Source organism: Micromys minutus (assembly GCF_963924665.1).
Source record: "Micromys minutus genome assembly, chromosome: 3".
Classification (NCBI taxonomy): domain Eukaryota; kingdom Metazoa; phylum Chordata; class Mammalia; order Rodentia; family Muridae; genus Micromys; species Micromys minutus.
Window position 1 is genome coordinate 55,728,737 of NC_137972.1, and position 17,948 is coordinate 55,746,684.

Below are 17,948 nucleotides of genomic sequence, written 5' to 3' on the forward strand. Positions count from 1 at the left end.
CTGGAAACACCCTTTCTGAAGCCTTTACATGATGAGCTTCTTAACCTTATACCTTAAGTGGCTCAGGATTTTTTAAGTGTTTAAAAGAAGAAGAAGAAGAAGAAAAAAAAAAAAAAAAAAAAAAACTAGGTTTCTAGCCTCCCACCTAGACTCCTAGCCCCCCACCTAGACTCCTAGACTCTGGCAGCTAGCTATGTGGCAGCCTCCCAAAAAATGCTATTTCTTTGTATCCCTGTGAGATCACCCTACTGACCTAAAGACCTTCACTGAAGCCATGAGCTAATAGAAATGTGGGGAAAGTGACCCAAGAATGCACAGCCACATTTGCATGGCCCTTTCTCAGGTCTTGGCCTGTTCAACCTGGTTTCCTTGGTACCTGAACACCTGCAAAGATCTGGCTTTTATGGCAAGGGAATGGAGGTCTCCCTTTGCTGCTTCACTGCTTCCGAGGCGAAGTGACAGCCTTTAAGGAATGGCTGAACTCAGCCAGCAAGTTAAAAAAACAGGACGTTTTAATATAACTTTGGCAGAGTTGCTCCAGCAGCACAGCAGCATTAGTTCTAAAAATCTCCCATTATCTCCAGAGACCTGAGTCAAAATCCTGATGACTCCAGCCTCCAGTCAGTGGAAGACTCTTTGATTAAGCCGACAGTTACAGTTTGGGTACTCTTGTTTTGAAAGAATTGAGTTGTTGGTGTAGATATGAATACCCAGTGTGTATGCCCTTTCACCTCACCCAAGCACTGTGGACAGGTTTGCTCTAGTTTTTGAGGAAAGAGATTAAGATCCCAGGGAACATCCTAACATCCTGCATTTATTGTACCAACTCTATTTTTTATGACAACCTTCAGTTGTCTTCCCATGGGATTCATTCACAGCCTGGCTTGGCTTCTCATTGTCAGGAAGCTTGTACCACAAAGAGCCAGCTTTAGAGAATCTAGAACAATCAAGCCAGGAGAAAGAGAGTTATTAACTATTTCCTAAAACTGATTCATTGTACTACTAGGACTTTGATCCAAAGATCTCTGATTAATGTCCCTTGAAACTTGCTGGTTTGAGCTGCCCCCCTCCCTGGAAGATAATAAGATTTACTACATACACTGTGTTATGTTACCTACCAAAGTCCTTCAGTTTGCATTTACTTAGTGAGCTGATGACAGTTGACTTACTAAGATGGTGTACATTGATTAGAAAACAAAATAAAGCGACGACATTCATTAAACATTCTTAATCCAGATAGCATTCATCTCTATTGAAACTCAAGGGATGCCAGTGGCTCAATTCTCTTCAGAGATGGATCAGTACATCCAGTGGGTGGACACCATGACATGGGACACCCTGTCTGCCATCTTTTTTCATCCTAAGGCAGAGGCTGTATCCATGTGGACAGAGAAAGCAGCCATGGCAGGTTAGTTGGCCTCTCAAATACAGTGCCCTGCTATAGAAATTGAGACAAGTCTGGTGTTTCCTGTGCAAATTCTTACAGAGATCCACTTTGGTGGGCATGGAAGCAATTTTCCATTATTCTCCACTTGATTCTCCCTACTCTACATAAGGCCAGGAACAAATTACTAATACACAGGTTGACTGGATGCCTCAGTGTTGTCTGAGAGATGGGGGAGGGGAGAAGAGAAGAGGGAGAAGAGGAGAAGGTAAGGCCTGTGCATGTGCTTGAGTTTTTCTAAGTTGCAGGGTCATTACCAAGACACTACTCCCATACCACTGCAAAGTGATGTCTCTTGGGGAAAGGAAGAGCCATGAAAAGAAGTGGTCTCCAGAGCATGGTTTGTAGAGGTAAATGGTTGAGTGCTCACCTGCTCCAGTTAGCAATAGGGTACACATCACAAATGGACCCCAGTACCTCTCTCTGAACCTGCATGTGGTTCCCAGGCTACTTTCAGCGTTGCCCACCTGTGTCCAGTAGCAGCAGTTGGATAATCTGTTGAGCTAAAACCCATTTGCTGCCTGTGGGTCAGATAAATTCTGTTGTTGGAATTGCAAGTCTGAGACTGTTTGGCTGGCACTTTCAGAACAGACGCTGTTGGGTTACTTGTCCTTATATATCCTGCTCTCTGTGTAGCATGTCTTCCGTTTTCTGTCTAGATCATTCTTGCTTAAGCTCCTTTTCTGTTTGCTGTCCTGTTATTCAGAGTTCACTGAGTATCATGCTATGTCCCCACCAACCAGCCCAAAACATGGTGTGGCAGAAGTGCACCAGGAGGGTAGGTAAGGAGCCACTGTCCCAGGGTAACAGGGAAGCCTCTGCCACAGGAAACAGGGTCTCCCCAGGACAAGGACTTTGAGATCAGTCAGGTGCTTATACAGATCACAGTTGTCTATGACAGATATCAGAACTACTATTGTAGTTAATATTATTGGGGGGTTACCCCACTTAGATCATTAGTTCCCAAATAAAAGAAACAAACCTTTATACTTACAATAAGCCTTAAAAGCACTAGAGCTGGGCCGACATCAACCCTCTCTGCTATTTTGCACCTGTAAATAACCCTGAGTTATCATTTGCCTTGTTCTGCCTGGGCTACTCTTACTCTAACATGCTGACCCTCATGGTCATTTGCTCACAATCCATGCTACCCCATGGCAACTTCTCTCTCCCTCCCTCTTCCTAGTCTTTTTCCTTATGGTGGTCCCTGCCTGAAACCCCAAATCCAGGAACCTTTGCTCCACCCCCTCTCTTCTGCCCAGCCCAGGCTGTAGGCATCTTTATTAAGCAATCAGGGATAACTTGTGGGGTAAGGTTTACATAACAAAAGCTGGTATATATGATGATCTCCTTGTCTTGTCAACCAGATCTTGGGGGTACAGAATTTAGCATTTGAATATATAGCAACCCACTACTCAGACCAACCCACTACAAACTACTGAGACACATTTCTGCCAATTGTTTAGACAGCAGTTGGGATGTGCTTGTTAAGCCTCTAGCAGTGCACATTGTTGCACACACAATATGCACTATTAGTACTACCTTACATATTAGCAAGCACACCTGCCCTTGATACACAGAGTATGGTCCCAACTGAATCTAGAGCCACAAGGACCACAGTGGAGAGGCTGGTACCTGGCAGCTGTTCTTGAAGAACTCTGCCCTAGAGGCACTCTGGATATAAGCAACTATGGGATGGAGCACTGCAGTGGTTTATAGGTATAAAACACCAGAGAAACTCACCATAGCTGATAGAAGGCCCCACAACTATTGACTCTGGAATAGCAGATGCCACAGTGGGGCAGGCAAGCACAGAAGAGAGACATTAGGCACTGTATCTAAATGCCACATGACTCCTGGTGCTCTCCCTCTTGAGGGTATAGGAGCATGATACAGAGAGGCAAGGAAAAGCCACCCTCCAGGTGGAGACTGGTACTGACTTCAGGGGAGCTTAGGTTTTTGACAGGGCCAAATGAGACTGTAGCATTATCTGAAGTGCTCACTTTTAAACAGTGTGTATTTGTGGGTAGCTTTTATAATTGAAATTAGAAAGATTATAACTAGAATGTGGAATGAGGAAAATAGAGATTAGGGTTACTGTCTTCTTTCCAAGCAGCAACAGCTATGACAAAGGCTAGCCTGCTCTCCCTTGGACCTAGACCCCGTCTCTGGGTTTTATCAAGGGAAAAAAAACCCACTGTGGACCCCTGAGACACACAAACTGATTGGAGCACAGGCATCATAGAGTACAAAGAGACTTCCCAATACTCTGAGGACCTCAGGCCCGAAGGCCAGCTTCTAAGAATGCTGGGCTAAGTACAAGGGTGAATGTAGGAACTGTCAGCAGTTTTGTGTTCCCTGCTCTGTCCTGTCAGCCTAAGTTAGAGTCCTAACCAAGTCCTAACTAAGTCCTGCAGGCCCTGAGTGGCCCTACAGGGAAGGTCTACATGCCTAACAGGAAAGGCAGGTATAATCTGTGGACTGAAAAGAAACTGGCAGCAGGCCCACTGGCACTCCTCAGAGAAGCAAACCTTTTCTGAGAAGCAGCAAGGCCAGAGACATGAACTGCAGCTATGAAAACTCCAGTGAGGTCTAGAAAAGAAATTCCTGACTTGCCATGAGCCTTTGTAACATCCAGCCTTTGTCTTCTACCAAAGTGTTTAAGAAGTAGTAGTACAGTACAATGTGTACTCAGGGTGTGACCCGTGTTGTCCTCTGTCTCTCCTCCCCTGGTGAGCCATCAACATCTATCTGCCAGGAGGAGCTACCAATTATTTTATTTTGGGGATACCTGGAACTAACCTATGGCCTGTGTTCTGGTGCCTGGGCCTACCATTGGCAGAAGGAAGCTGGGGCCCCTGTGTGTTTGTCTGGAAGCTTCCTGCCCTTCCTGTTCTCACCATCCTTTCTTCCAAACATCAGACTGAGTAGTGTGACCTCTGACCTGGTACAGGCCTTCTTCATCAGCTGAGGATGAGATGTGGTCCTTGCTACCTCTGGTATCAGGCAGCCCTGCCTAAGCATACCTTCTCCCCAGACAGATCTCACTGCTTTTGTCTTGACCAGGTCTCTGTAAAGGCATCTTGGCAGTCCCCCTGACTCAATACTATAGAACCCTATCTTCACAGTGCCCAAAGGTAGGACACCTCCACTGCCCCTTAGTGTGGCTTTTTACCCATGCCTAGTCACCACAGTCTAGTCTACAGAGTGCATGCTTCTTGCTGGGAGGAGCTGTTCCCTTCATCTTTGTAGCCCCAAACATTCCAAGCACTAAAGGGACTCTCAGGGACACAAAGGCCCCTTGGGAGCAATGGGAGCCAATGTGGTGAAGCTCTCCTGGAACAGAGACCATGGCACTTGAGTCTCTGCCTGAGCTATTGGCTGGTGACATGAGCAGATCACAGTGGGGCATCTGAGTCCCCAGAGTTTACCAGGAAGCTCCAGACAGATAGACAGGCAGCTCTGTGCTCAGGTGACAGGGTGAGTGGAACCTACAGGAAGCTTCTGGTGAGGTGTCAGGAAGGCAGGCCTGGGGTGACTGAGGTATTCACTGCACAAAGCCAAGAGTTGAGTTTGGTTCTGGACACAAGGCTAGTTGTTCCCAAGAGCCATTTTGGAACTCGTTCTGCAGGCTGCAGCAAGTCATAAAAATAAAAAAAAATAAAAAAATAAAAAAGCTTTTAAGTGGGGAATTGATAGGATTGGGTCTGTGCTTTAGAAAGATAACTGGCAGCCTTGGGGAGGACGAAGTGACAGCGTCGCAAACAGAGACAGGACTCAGCACTGCCAAGTGGAATGACTCACCCAGCCTGCAGCCACAGGCTGCAGTGTTCCAGGGACAGAAAATGACAAGACCCTAGCTGCCCCTTCCCAGGAAGCAGAGCTTATAGTCTGCAGTGAATGAGACAAATACAAAGTGTATGAAGAAATATACATATTAGAGGGAGAGAGGGGGAGGGAGGGAGACAGAGAGACAGAGACAGAGAGAGGAATGAGAACAACGTGGGAAAGGGAGGGTAAGACTACTCTACCGAATGATACAAAGTGCCATGAAGGAAACAAAGCAGGACAGTGTGGGAGATAGTGACCAGGGCTGCACAGTTGAGAGTCACAATGGGCTTTGTGCAGCACAGATACCGGAGGAAGGTGAGTAGGTACTATCAAGCTCTGGAGAACAGGGACACCTGACCAGGGCCTGTTTGTGCACTGTTACCTCCTGTGTTGCAGGCTACAGGGAGAGAAAAAGGTCTGAGGACCATGGGGGTGACGTGTTCTGTACAGTCTGTGTGTTACAATGGCCTGGAGCTTATGCTTGTCCAGCCAATACCTACTGGGTGGGTTTGGAAGCGCTGGCCATAGGCTCATGGAAGCCTCAGCCCCAGGCTTTTTTGATGTTCAGAGATCCATGACTTAAAAGTAAGCTTAGAAACAACAGTTTGGTAATCCCCTCCCCTTACAAAGACAGAACTGGCATTTCATTCCCAGCTCTATTAATGGGTTGGAGTTGGGAATAAAGCCAGTCTCCCTGAAGGCAGGGCTGGTGCATCTCTTCTGTGCCACTTTTGTTTTCCTCTGAGTGTTACATTTAGATTAGCTTCTGGGGATTAAATGGTATTACAGTCCAATATTTTTTTTTCTCCTTTTTTTAATCAGTAGAGAGGTGAGTGCTTAGCATTGTTGCTGTTAGATTATTTTCCTGCGTTGTGTCACTTCCCCATTCCTAATCTTTGGGGGAAAGCTTGGCTGAAGCTGCCTCTGCTCCTGACCTGGGAGGAGCCAAGCCATCCAGTGTGGTCCTGTGGTTGTGCACATACTGTTTCTCTAGGGAGTATGACCTGGCAGGTGGCTAACAAACAGTGAAGAATCCCCTCAGGGCTGGATGCTGTCAGTGAATGCTGCTTACCCAGTGCTAGCTGTTAGGCCCTTGCCTGCCAGATTCACAAAGACCTGCTGGGCTGGAGGCAGGAGAGCCTTGTCTCTGGCCCTGACATCTAGTTCTCAGGAGAACAGGGTGGATGTCACAGCATGATAGTTCAAAATAGCTGGAGATTCAGACAAGTGTCCCAGGTGTAGTCTCTAAACCATAGCAAAAAAAAAAAAAAAAAAAAAAAAAAAAAAAAAAAAAAAAACGTATCTCTAGGCCATGTGAGGGTTTCACCTTCCAAGAGCTAACATTAGTCTGGCTCCCCTAGTGTAGACAAGCTATTCTAAACACAGGGGTGGGTCATTCTTGGAGCATCCACCTGAAAATGTTGGGTCACCAGCGGCCATCCTTACATCTCTCATCTGTTTGGCCTAGAAGTTAACAAAGAGCATCCATAAGGACAGCTTCGGTGATCCTCTTGCTTCCTCATTCCCTGTCTGCAGCCCAAGGTGACAAGAGCTTTCATATTCCCTTGCCTTAGTTTTTCCTCAACCCTCAGAGGAGGCAGACATCTCACTGGAGTCCTCTCCTCTCACGGCCACTGTGTTGTAGGCACCATCTCCCTCATAGAGATTGTGCTCCATCAACAGTGCCACACCTACCAGATCCCCCTTGGGAAACTGATGCCTGCTGACTTCTCAGATGACTCCACTGGCCATTGGCATAAGCTTGCTGCATGTTCATCTCCACATAGGCTCAGCTTGGGCCTAGGATCAGGACCCATTGTCCAATCCATGAGTAGCACTCCAGGTGGACTCAATCCAGCCTGGAGATTGATATTTGTAATTTCATAATCTTGTGCTCCTCATACTCCATCTTCTAGTAACTTGTTGGCCACTGTTCCTTCATACTTCAGGTAAGTCACTGATTAGCCTGGTAGTTGTCCAAGCCTGAAAACTTCCATCAAGACTTATCACTCCTTATCTGCAGGCTGGATGTGGAAGGAGAACCTTAGAGTTACGTAGATAGAAACTGGAGCTGTCAGGCCATTGGTGGGCACTCCCCAAGGCAGAATTCCTGGAGAAAGATAAGACTGGGGAAGGAGAGAAGGCGTGTGTCTTCAGCAGACCCATGCATTCCTACTGCTGTCTCACCATGTCCAACTTCTCTCAAACCAGTCTCCTGAAGCAAAGCCAGCATCTACTGGGGTGACTTGGCCCCTCTAGAGTGTGCTGTGCCTGTTCTCTGCTAGAAGTAGCAGTAGTGACATGTTCTTTAGACTGCACAAACTGTGTTCTTGAGCACAGTTCAGTGGATGGAGGGGGTGGCAGAGATGTGAGGCATGGTCCTCTGATCATCCTGCCCACAAAGACCTTCTGTGCTTTCTCCTAGTATTGTTTCTATGCAGAAGCACATGGGCTTTGAAGCAGAAAATTCAAATACTCTTGATGTCTCCCATGGTGGCCCCTCTCAGCCCCAGTTGTGTTGTCTCTAACACTTGACTCTTAGTCTTGGGTAGGGTTTTCATTGCTGTGAAGAGACACCATGACCAAGGTCACTCTTATAAAAAGACATTTAATTGGGGCTGGCTTACAGTTTCAGAGGATCAGTCCATTATCATCAAGGCAGGAAGCATGACAGTGTCCAGGCAGGCATGGTGCTAGAGAAGGAGCTGAGAGTTCTGCATTTTGTTCCTAAGGGAACCAGAAGTCTGGCATCCAGGCAGCTAGAAGAAGGGTCTCAAAGCTCATCTGCATAGTGACACTCTTCTCCAAAAATGCCACACATCTAATTACCACTCCCTGGACCAAACATTCAAACCACCATACCCTCAGTAGCTCCCAAGGGCTGTGGTAAAGGTTCAGTTCATCCTACATTTCTTCTCAGATTTGTGATAGTCTTCCTCTCCTTTAGAAGGCAGAGAGGAAATTGTTTCTGTCTTTATTTTATTCTCACTCAAGCCCATCTGAATATATGCCCTTCTTATTTCTTTCCCAAGAGCCCCACAGCCTGGAGGACAGAGAATGAGGACTGCCTTGGCTCAGGTTCCTCTTTCTACTGCCTAGCAGCCTCCTCCTTGTAGCCTCCTTAGCCTAGCCAAGGTCACCATGAAGCCTGGTAAAGCACAGTATGTTCCTATTCCCTTAGTGGTAGCTTTGGTACAGCAGTGGCATTGGGTTGTGTACACCTTTAACCTGCTCAACACCTGGAGCCCTGCCTGGCCTCACCCCTGCAGGACTGCCCCTCTTCCCTTCCCATAAAAAGATAGGATTACCTAGTGATCAGTAAATGTCCTTTAAGCTTTAACTTCATTCCAGATGTTCTTTTACTTCCCTCTGGTCCCAGCACACAAATCTGTTGATGAAGCCAACCTTGGTCTATCGAGCTGACTCTCTCATCCTTCTGAGCCAGTCTCTGGTCCCAGGAAGGCTGTCATGTTTAGTACTTTCTTAGAATCCTAGTTAGAAGGACTCTTATGTTTTCACTGTATAACCCATGACACCAAGCTTCAGGTTAGGAGCTGGGGAATTCTGACCTCACACTCTTCTGTCCTGGCTACTAATTCAGTTTGCCCATTTTAACTTGCCTGGTTTTCCCCTTTTTCTCCTGAATGTATACCCAGCCCAGAACTTTGTAGGCTCTAAGGTGATTACCAGGAGAGATGGATCCAAACTCATGAAAACACCAGCTTATAGCCCTGGTTCTACTGCACTTGACAAGAGATCTGGTTCATGCAACCCAGGAATGGAATAACAAGACTCATGTCATGAAGCACTAAACCTGTCTATATCAGGGAGCTGTTCTTTCCCCATTCTCATGATGAGGAAATTGAAGTTTTGTTTGCTTCCCTGTTCTGGGTTATTCAGTGGAAGAACAGGATAGAGGCAGGATTCGGGGCCTACCTTGGAAATGTAAATTTCCATCTTGTAGCTGCTAATGGTCAACCTGTGTGATGGTCCAGAGGTTCTAGTCTGTGGCTTGGAGAGTAGAGCTGCTTCAAAGCCTTTGTTGTGTCCTGCTGCCCTGAGAATCTCCTTCAGCAGCCTTCATAACCCACTACTCTTCATAGCCTGGCTAGGCCAGCTAGGCTCATATAAGGATATAAATAGGTCTTAGAGAATCACATGGGTCGCAGAGTCCAGCATTCTGCAAAAGCATAGACCTCAGAACCTGCACTGCCTGCAAACTCCCAAGTGGCTACTGTGCACCTCGGCTGCCAAGTGAGTGTGTTATAATCAACATATTAATCACTTGCCCATAAAATCCCCCAGGGAAAACCACTAAATCTAGGCTGGCTTCCGAGTTGCCTCAGGGACCCTGGAGGTTAAAAAAACCCACTGCTTTTTCCTGTGTGAGCAGCTGCCTCCTTTCTAGGGCCTGGGCCTTGAGTATAGAGAGCATGTGTCCATCTGGAAGGAAATGTTGTTCTATGCCCTGTGGCTTCACTAACCCTGGGCCTCACATCTGAATGTGCCTTCATTTCCTGCAGAGTGGCCAGGCACAAGTGGGCATGCCAGGGGTATGAGCACAGGAAGGCCCTGTGGCTATGCCAGGCTGTGAGAAGACATGACAGCTGCCTCTGCTGAACAAAATGAACTGTGATTCAGGACTCCTGCCTTTTTAGGAGTCTGCATTCCCCATCTGAAGGGAATTCTACTGTTTCTAACAAGAGCCCAGTTCTAGGGTCGGGTCTTTGGGTGACTTCCAGGGAGCTTGCTCCAAGCCTGGGAATGTGAGATCAAAGTCATACCTGCCTTTTATGTGGACCTGCTCACTATGCCATAAAGTCACCTCCTATCTTAGGCCTCAGATCTTCAACTTTTCTGTGGTATAACTGGACACAGGGTCCCAAGGCTCAGAGGAGTATTTGTTTCACTTGCTCCCCAGGCCTGCTTCCTTTTGAGGTGGTCACTGTGCTCCATCCTTCTTTTCCTGCCATTTCTAGGGTCCAGGTGAAATGTCTGGAATCTTTAAGTGGTCAATTAAATTGTGTACTAGTGGTGAGAGCTAATGCTGTAAGCGCCCACATTTGTGGGTTACAGAATCTTTTTCTAAATAATAGGCATTGGTTTAGCAGTCACTAAAATACCTTCCAATAATGACGTTTCTTCACAGTTCCTGCTTTTTAAGTTGTATGTAATGCTATCACATCCAACTGCTGCTTTATCTTTGGCATAAAAGCAGAGGCAGAATACCACACAGAGACATCCCTGTGTACCACCCTCCTCCATGCATGGACACACACAGCCTAGTGCTCTCTCCATTCCCCAGTGGGATTCTGGAGCATTTCTTCTCTCTGTGGTGCTAGTAGTCCCTAGAGTTCTAGAACATACTTTCCTATAGCTGAGGAAGGTCTATGAGGAAGGTGTTCCTACAGCAGATACCTCACAGAGTTTGTGTGTTCTTTTGTATTGTCAGTCTCACTCTGAATTTCACTGGGATGCCTTCTAGTGTTCTGTGATGATGGTTGTCAGGAATGCCAGGAGTTTTACTTAAATTAACAAGTGATTGCCCTTCCCATTAGCTCTGCAAACAGACCCTAATTAGTGAACTGGCTAATGATGGCTGCCTCTGGGTCATTAGTCCTGACAGACACTGCTGGCAGTGTTTCTGGTACTGTGTCACTGTCACAAAGCATGCTGTCAGGCTCTACTGGAAGTTGAGTCTAGGAACACATGTCCTGTTGTCCCCTTCTTTTGTCTTTTGCATTGTTTTCTTGGCTCAGTAAATTAGCTATGGATTAGAAACATGGACTTTTAGAATGAAGACCAGAAAAGTGGTTATATAGATCCTAGATAAAATAGTTTTCAAGAAACAGTTCCATTAGTCTGGGAATCACTTTAAAAAGAGTGCTTTGCCCTGCAGACTTGGGCTTCCCCAGTGAGTATAAATACCTTTCCCCCTCAGGATGCACAGGCTGTTCAGCAAGTATCTTTGACATGCCCCACAACCCCAAGTTGTCAAGAAACAGGAAAACAGCATGGCAGGATGCAAAGGCAGGGCATCTGTCTAAGACATGGTAATTCTCAGGGCTCGTACCCTTTGAGAGTCTCCTACACTCCACAGGAGTGAGCATCAGGCCTAGCACAGCAGATACATGATTATTTCGTTTCTTTGAACTCTAGACACCCCAGGGATTTGCAGATATAGCTTCACAGTAACTCTGTGAAACTCTGTGAATGTTCAAGGTTAGTCTTTCAGAGGTGAGGACAGCCCTGCAGGGTGAGGCAAAGTTCTGCAGAAGCTAGCATGCAGGGCCGGGAACTACCATGAGAGAAAAGGTGCTTTGCATCAGATGTTGTTACCATACAGATTCTTCCTACATCTGCTCAAAAACTTGTTCCATTTGGTCTAAACCTCTAAGCAAAGGTCAGAAGGACGTTTGAAGGCATAAAGGGCAAAGAAAGTATCCACAATACAAAGCTTAAAGTAAGTCATGGATGTAAAATGTATGACACTTTCATATAAAAATAAACAAAACTGCATCTAAGTGTTCATAGGTAGCAGAAGTGAATCTTACAGAATTTTTTAAGATTGTACGAAGGTGATCAGCAGCGCTATCTTAACATGTTCTCACTGAATTGCCAGCGTGATCATGAGTTTTGAAAGGCAGAAGCACAGTGTTGGTTGACGTGGGAAGGCAAGGTTTCTGCTTCCACTTGAGACTCATGTAACAGGAAGTGCTAGGAAAGCCATAAAGGGAAAGGCCTTGGCTGCTCCCGTGGATTATATATACATTTAATCCCTGCAATGTGGATCATTCAGTCTCTTCCCAACCCAGCAGTCCATGCCTCTGGACAACCACTGGATGTTCTTTGCTTCTCACATTCAGGACCAGACTGTCCTTTCTGGGAACAGAGCATCTCTCCAACCTGCAGCCACACCACCCACCTTCACATCCCTTTCTTGTGGCTTCCTATCCTGGGCTAAGGCACACGCATGGTTCCTTTACTCTGAATTTTTTTGGTTGGGTGAGAAGATAGAAAGACATTGCTGTTATAACTTGGATGGAGAGTGTCCTCCACAGGCTCGTGTCTTGAAGGCCTGGTCTCCATCTGATGCTAATGGAAGAAAGTCAAACCTTTAAGAGGTGGAACCTAGTGAAAGGAAGTCAGGTTTCTAGATACATGACCTTAATATGGGGATCCCAGACTCTTCCTATTTCTTTGCTTCTTGGCCGCCATGAAACAAGCAGCCTTTCTGTCACCAACTCCTGCTATGGTGTACTGTGCAAAACAACAGGAATGAACAGCCATGGACTGAAATATGCTGAGATAGACATCTCCTCCTTTCAAGTTCTGTGTCTCTCAGGCATTTTGTTATAGTGACAGAATGTGACTAATGTATTCATGTGTATGGACTACCCAGTTCAGAAAAGTATCCGTTCTAGGCTGTTCAGATACTGCCAGGCTCAGCACATGCAGCTGTTGACATATTACTCGTCTCCTCTGAGATATGCTGCCAGTGCCAAGTTTACTTGGATTTCACCCACTCAGAACAAAATTCTACAATGTCTCATAACTTCTTCCTGTACTTATGTTGGAATAACACTTTGTTATATCTTATTAAGTGAAATGCATTATTGAAATTAATTTCACCTTCTTCACTTTTGCCAAGTAACTATTAGACAACTAAGTCTACATGTAGCTTGCCTTCCACTTGTACTGGGAAGCAATAGTGCCTTCCCTTCTTCCTTTAGCATGCCTAACACCATGATTGCAACCTTACCCAAGAGAGCTTATATGCCCCCAATGAAGAGAATGGCACTAGGTCCTGCAGGTGACAAGTTGGAGAATAGCACAGTTCTTATAAACAGCAGTTCCTGTACAGGCAGGTCGTGAGCCATCAGTAGGCAAGGGAGAACCCACACCCAAGTGACTACTTAGGGGGTACTGTAGCTTCTACCTCACTGTATGGTTGGTTACTAGTTTTCTTGGTTTGAGTATAGCAAGAACTAAACTGGCTTTGAACACAGCCTCAGCATTGAATCCAAGAAGATGAGCCAAGTTCACATAGCATGAGTGCAAACACACAAAGCACCAAGCAGGGTCTGTCTCTGGGTGAAGAAGAGCTGTGTGAAGGCTGTGCTTACTCATTACCATCACTGACTCTTAGAATGTAGTGCTCCATTTAGACTCTTCAAAGTTTCATGTATGTGAGCATGCATACATGTGTTTTTAACATCAATCTCATCAAAAAACAAACGCCAGGATTTTAAATGAATGCCTATCATAGCAAGAATGGACAGCTCTATCATCAGGGTGTTCCTTTGCCCGTCTTCCCAAGACCGTGTTAGTAGGACCTTGTCCTAGTCTGCTTTCTGTTGCTATGATCAAACCCAACTTGGGAGGAAACTTTATTTCAGCTCGTAAGTTACAGGCTATAATCTAGGGAAGCAGAGACTGAGTTCAAGTCAGGAACTAAAGCAAAGAGGTACATTGCACTGACTTCCAGACTCACATTTAGTTACCTCCTTTTACAGCCTAAGTCCAGCTTCCCAGGGGTGGCACTGCCCACAGTGGCCTGGGCCCTCCTACATCTACTAGCAATCAAGAAAATACCTCACAGATATGCCCACAGACCAGTTCTCTTGATATAGATTTTCAGTAGAGGCTCACTCTTCCCATGTATGTCAGGTTTACAAGATTAACAAGGACACACCAGTAGTAGGCACCAAGGCAGTGCCATCCTCAGACTCTGCAGATTCCTAGGCCTCTCCTCAGGACTGACCTAGGCCCCTCTCTGATTCCTACTGTGAAGTCTCTTCAGAAGATCTGTTTGTCATCAACATGACCAAGGAGGCCTCTACTATACAACCACCTTTTGAAGCTTCCTTCCTTTGGGTGTTTCTCTCCCAAACACTGACTCTTCCTGCATGCCTCTCTCTTCAGTCTTCCTGTTGACAAAGGGGTAGAAAGGCAGTCATATTTATCAGACCCTTTCTGTGCTCTTGGGAAATGACATTGAATACATTATCTCCCATATATTGCCTTATTTTATAGGCAGTAAGATTGGGAGTTGCCAAAGTGAAGGCACTTACCAAGGTCACAGAGCTGATGAGCAGCAGCCATAGGTCTCTGTCCAAGTCAACCAGCTTCTGTCAGCTGTTACACAGGAGGAATGGCAAGGGAACATGGCTACCACAGGACTGACAGTGGAATTTTAAATGCTAGGTGCTAGGGTTTGGTCTTGTCTTGGGAAGCCATCAAAAGCACCTGAGCTTTAAAGTGACAGAATCAGATGGGTGTTTTCAGGAGATAATTCTTGGAGCCGTGCATTGTCTGCTAAGCCTCAACTTTAGTCTTCCATCCTAAAGCCAACTACAAGAAATTACATTTGTCTATCTGATTACATGCATATGCTGGCTATTGTTCCAGCCTGCCTTTTCCAGTCTGTATAACTACTTCACTGTGTGCACACACGTGTGCGCATGTACACACCCGTCATGAGTTGGGGGGCATAATTTGGCAGAAGACTGACTGCAACTGGCTTCCTGCCATGCAGTCACTGCTTATGACAACCGTGACTTGTATTTCTCAAATACCTGGGTAGTGATGAACAAGATAGGGATACTGAGAAAGGAGACAGCTCCCTCACAAATACCCTAGAGTTCACACCTTTCCCCAGCATCATTATTTGTGACTTCAGTTTTGACTTTCAGAGGTACTGGCAACCTTTGCCTCTTCTAATTCAGTGAGTGTTTGTTGTGCCTGGTGTTTCATGGATGTCTGCATTCTTCTATAGTTAATAAAGATGAAGTGTGTTTGTATGAAGCAGTACTGTGACAACAGATACTCAGAATTCACTTAGGTCCCATGTTAACACTTTCCATCTGCAGTGTATGTCTTTGGCATCTATCCTCAGTCTGGTTTGCTGTTTCCTATAGCACTTTAAATTACAAAGAATACAAAATACATACCAGAGAGTTTACATATCTGTGTATGTGTGTAGTTATAGATAGGCTGCATCACTAGATGGTTTTCAAGATGAAAACCAGTATCATCTTTTGGCTGAATAGTTATAAAAATGGTATACAGATATTATATTTATATGTGTGATATTGCTATATAATGAAATATAGAAAAATATAAAGAAAATATTTTTTAAAAGTCTAAGTCTTTCCCTGTTACTATATTGGGGCCATCATCAGTCAGTTCACAGAGTATAGCCACAAACCAGGCAAAATGAGCCATGGGTCCCATGCACTGCACATCTGTCCTTAGACTAACCTCATCCACATGTGCACACCTTTCTGCTCAGTGGATGTCTAATTAAGTCTTTATATTGATTCCCTGTCACTCTTCCATATGGCTATTTCAGAGATTCTTGAGCAGCCCCTACTATAAGCCTGGGTAGTTTCCAGCCCCTTCTATAGCCAGCACTCTTACAAATGGACATGCCTGGCTTCCTTTACACATTTGTTTATGCTCATCTAGAAAAAGTGGCTAATTCAAAATCTATACCAAGAGAGCCAAATACACATATATTAGCATACTTATGTTTTTCAACTGGTCCCCCAGGAAGCACAAGTGCAAATTTCTACCCCACACAGTGATGGAGGAGGGTGTCCATTTTCCAAAGGCTTCCCAAGCCTGGTTTTGTAAGTGTTTTGTTTTGTAAGGGAAGACAGCCCTGGTTTCTACAACTCATTTTTTCAGTTACTGAGTGAAATCCAAGCCTTTTCTTACATTGCAGTCCACTTCGTCTCTCTGTGGCTCTCTTACTGCAGCCTGTGTTGGTTCTTATAAGCCTGTGCCTTAGTGTCACCACTAACCCTGGTCTCTTTTGTTGACTGCTCTAGTTAAGGCTTTGTTTCATCATTGCCCTTTGGAGGTGATTTGTGGATAGGAGCCAAGTATCTTTTTGTTCATGTTTTTGTTTGTGATTTGTGTTATATTTCAGAGGCTTTCCTTCCCCCAGGACTGTAATCCCAGGAAATAGTACTTGTGTGATTTTTCATTTCGTGCCCTTAAACTGTTACTCTAAATAGCTCACTGGGGTCCACTTGGGAGCCAGACGTGAGCACAGATCAGCTTGTATTTTCTCTGAGTAGGAATCCTTTGTCCTGTTGGCTCTGATCTAAGTCTCTTAGACCACATGCTAAGTCCCACTTGCACACACAGATCTGCTTCGAGACTCCTTCCCAAGATCAATCCTGCATATTTTAAACACACTTAAAATGTATTATAAAACTGCCATGATCTAAAATATTATATTTCTGGTAGAACAAGCTTTTCTACCTTGCTTATCTTTTTCCAGTTTGGTTTAAAAAAAAAAAAAGATGTATTTAGAATCATTTTGTCAAATTTCTCCTACCCTACTCACTCCTAGCTAGAAAAAGAAATGAAAATCTGGTAAGGTCTTTTTTTGGATAAGTGCATCCTCTTGAGTACATTCCATCCTATCGAACTGCCATCCTTATTGTTTGGCTGCTTATTTGGAAGGCACTCCAACCCATGGCCGGGCTGAGGACAACACAGGAGTCCTGCATCCCTTAACCAGGGCTCCTGAGTGCTGTACTTGTCACTGGGTTGCTTTAGCACTGTTTATCTGCAGAACCATATCCTGGCCTGAGCTGGTAGCCTGTTGTTCCTCAACTGCATATGTCCTTCATGTACCTCCCAAAGTATCCCCCACACAGTCCTTTCTTTATGAAACCCGTATTTGAATACAACTATCACCTCATAAATCAGGTTCCACCTGCTGCCCTAGCAGCCTCCTTCCTTTCTGATTCAGAACATTGTCTATGAATCTGTCCTGACTTTGTTGTTAGCTCCTTCATTCCAGCCTATTCTTTTACCTTTTCTGCCACTAACAACCTTGACAGCTTTAAAGAAAGTACAGGACTCTCACCTGTAGGGTGGCACCCTGGCCTGTGTTTGTCCAGTGTCCCATCACAACCACAGTCAAGCCATATGTCCTTGGAGACCAATGCTATGCTCTAACATGGTTTTGTCCCATTGGGAGACCTGAATCTTCCATCTACTGCTTGGCCATGTTGACCTAGGCCTATTCTTCTTGTAGTAAAAACCCTATGTTCTATGTTACCAGCTAGTATTTTGTCAAGAAGTACTGTGGTAAGATGCCAGTGTACTGACATTCTCTAGACCTTCACTAAACCCTGTATGTACTGACATGCTCACCCAATCAGCCACCACAGTGATGGCTGATAAAGGTTGATTGCTTATGTCCAGAATGTCTCCTGTGTTTCTGGATTACTATTCTATCGCAGGAGTCTCACCTCTTTTCACCTCCAGCTCTGTATTCACTTACCTGGTTCTATGTGGGAGGCCCAGAAGTCACATGTTTTCATTGAGTTGTAATGTTTATTTTCATTTATTTAATGGACTGGCCTGGATTTTGGATTTCAGATTAAGACTACCCCTCTTTTCTGCCATCTCTTCTCTCTCAAAGCACATCTCAACTTGTGGGAATAAGGTCTCCAGTATGGTCTTGATCTCCCTCTGTTCCAGGCATGGGGCCTGCCATTTGAGGAGTTAAATGCCTTTGATTAATGGTATTGGACACCAGCTTCTGGGCCTGGGTGTGCTTGGTGCTGCTGTGCTGCTTGCATTGTTCTGGGTATTCTCAGTAAGTGAGCTTGGAGGCACACATATGCATGGGCTACATAGATATCTA

At 45.3% G+C, this 17,948-nt stretch overlaps 1 protein-coding gene across 1 annotated transcript in view; it reads left to right on the forward strand.

Annotated features, from left to right (window-relative positions):
• CHCHD6 (coiled-coil-helix-coiled-coil-helix domain containing 6) overlaps positions 1-17,948 on the forward strand; it is a 209,098-nt gene that overhangs the window by 179,506 nt on the left and 11,644 nt on the right. The window lies entirely within an intron of this gene.